Raw genomic sequence first — 2620 nt, 5'->3', positions numbered from 1 at the left:
CTTGTAAAAGTAGGCACAGAGGCCAAAAGGGAAGGAGTCAATGGAGATATGAAAGCAGAGGATTCATCAGATGCTGTGGATGAGGAAACCAAGAGTAGAGGTCAGATTGTAAAGGAAGCAATGGAAGGATTGATAAGAGAATACTTCAGTGAACTAAATGCACCTTCCCGAGATCAAGACGCACAAAGTAGAAGAAGAAAATGGCAGGAGGAGGAGAAAGGAGTCCACAGCAGTCAGAACCACTTTCTGCTGTTTCAGTGTTCCCTCCGACAACCACCGGGTAGGAAGCCCCAGATTGTTTTCACAGCCATGAGTCTCAAGCAGAATGATTCCCCCTTGTCAGGAAAGACGTTATCCCACAAGAATAAAAAACCCTCCACAGCGATTAAATCTTTAGGCCTGAATGAGACAATTTATTATGCTGTGGATGTCTGTAGGTAGTATTTGTATTATATAGCATACTGTGTATATAGTTGAGATGCATTCTCTGTTGAGTCGGAGTTTATAGCCAAGCAGGGAGAAGTCTGTTGTTCCGCCTGGCATTGGCACTTCGAATTGAGGTGTGGCCCGGGAGGGGTAGATGCGAGTTGGATCGATCTTCGTCTGGCATCTCGTCCACAGCTGCTCCAACGTGGGTGGCTCTGAGTTGGCACCGCCTGATGTTGTCCTTGAAGCACACAAGCTTCCACACGACGTGTTGATCCAGCTTGTGGAGGAGCATCGTGTATTTAATATTTCAGTAGTATTTCAGCAACCTTTTTAAAATGTAGCTGATTAAGTATTCATGTTCATTTAAACAATTCACTACGGGTTATATGTAAAAATAAGTAAATTGCATACACCATGACGCTATTACGTGTAAATGCAAAAGTAAAAGACAAAGTTCGACTCGCATCTCTCGGCTCCTTGTTTTCTTCCACTTAGGTTAATGTTTTGATATAACACTGGAGCATCAAGAGAAACTCACGCAATCAAGATTTTTCTTGTGAGTTCGAAACAACCTACCTCACCTTCTGAGACAGTGGCTCCTTGTCCAGGGAAACGTTCTTCCTGCATCCAGCCTGTTAAGATATTTAAAGTTCAATCTGATCCACCTTCAATCTTCTAAGCTCTTGGAAATAACAGTTTTATTTTATTTAAGAGGTACAACACAGTATCAGGCCTTTTTGTAACGAGTCCACGCTGCCCAGTTACACGAAGGTGAGCAAATAACTTACTAACCAGTATGACTTTCTAACGTGGGAGGAAATGGCAACAGCTGGTCATAAATACAACTTACAAACTCCTTACCCACATTGAACCTGGGTCACTGGCACTACGAAGTGTTAGGCTAACCACTATGCTATGCTGGAACTAATCTGGTAACCCTTTGCTGCATTGCTTCTAAGGCAAGTATGTCCTGCTTAAGCGAGGAATCCAAAACTGCATGATAAGCTGTCTGCCTCCATTTAATGTCCACCTGCCTCAGTTTACCAGTTCCACTTTTCCCCCCTCCAAACCCAACCTGGCTGCACCTGCCTGCCATCTTTCACCCCCCTCAGTTTACCAATCACTTACCCCTCATTAACCTCTCCCTGTATCTCCTCTTTCCACCCTTAATCCCGATACTGGTTCCTGACCAAAAACGTCACCCATTTCTATTCTCCCCACAGTCGGAGTGGAGGAGAGGCCTATCTACCCAACTCAAGAGCAAGGCTTTATCCACCTAAGTGCCAGGCCAACTTGGAAAGCTCGAATACGGGCCCCGAACATGGTGGTGGGGTCCAGGCCCAGAGCGTTTCGACGTGACAGGGCCCAGGTCCTAGTGCAAGGAACAAGCTGATGCTTGGGTGCTTTAAATGCCTGGCCAGGTGGATTGAAAAGACAGGGCTTTGAGACAAGAGGCAAGGGTTGGGCCAGTTCCACTCGGTGTTTTGTGCCAAACTGAGGCCGAGGCTGTGGCCTGCTCTGGGCTTCATGTCTACGAACTTGCTTTTGTTCTGAATGCTATTTGCCTATACTTATTATTTGCATAATTTGTTTTTTCCTCTCTCTGCAGATTGCGTGTTTGATGGTCTTTTTAATGGGTTCTTTTGGGCTTCTTTGCCTGTAAGGAGACGAATCTCATATATACCTACTTTGATTACAAACATACTTTGAACTTTGAGACACTGCTCAACTTTCTGAATTGTTTCAGAAGATTGTTGGTTCAGCTTCTAGCATCTGCAGTCCACTGCATCACCAAGTCGAACACTTGGAAGCCTTTAAGGACAAGTTGGACATTCTACAGCATCCCGAATTGCTTCACTCCACATTCTTTGTAATATGATTATCGTCCGACCCTCAGTTAAAAGTCCATTCTTTTTCAAAGCAACATGCTGGAGATACTCCACGGGTCAGGCAGCATCTATGCAGAAGAGTAATCAGTAGGCGTCTCCGGCCGAGACTCATTCTTTTTGATCACTTAACTTAGCCTACGGTGTAAGAATCTTGATACTCCTGGCACGAGAAGTGCAAAGGTTGCACAAGCAGGACAGTAAATGCTATTTAGCGGCGATAAGTACAACCACAAAACCAACACAAAGAGGGACTTTGTTCCGGTGCAGACAACTCGCCCGCGCGGATGTATAAATGCCCGTGG

The sequence above is a fragment of the Hemitrygon akajei genome, chromosome 14 (assembly GCF_048418815.1).
Source record: "Hemitrygon akajei chromosome 14, sHemAka1.3, whole genome shotgun sequence".
NCBI lineage: Eukaryota > Metazoa > Chordata > Chondrichthyes > Myliobatiformes > Dasyatidae > Hemitrygon > Hemitrygon akajei.
This window is presented reverse-complemented; position numbering follows the sequence as displayed.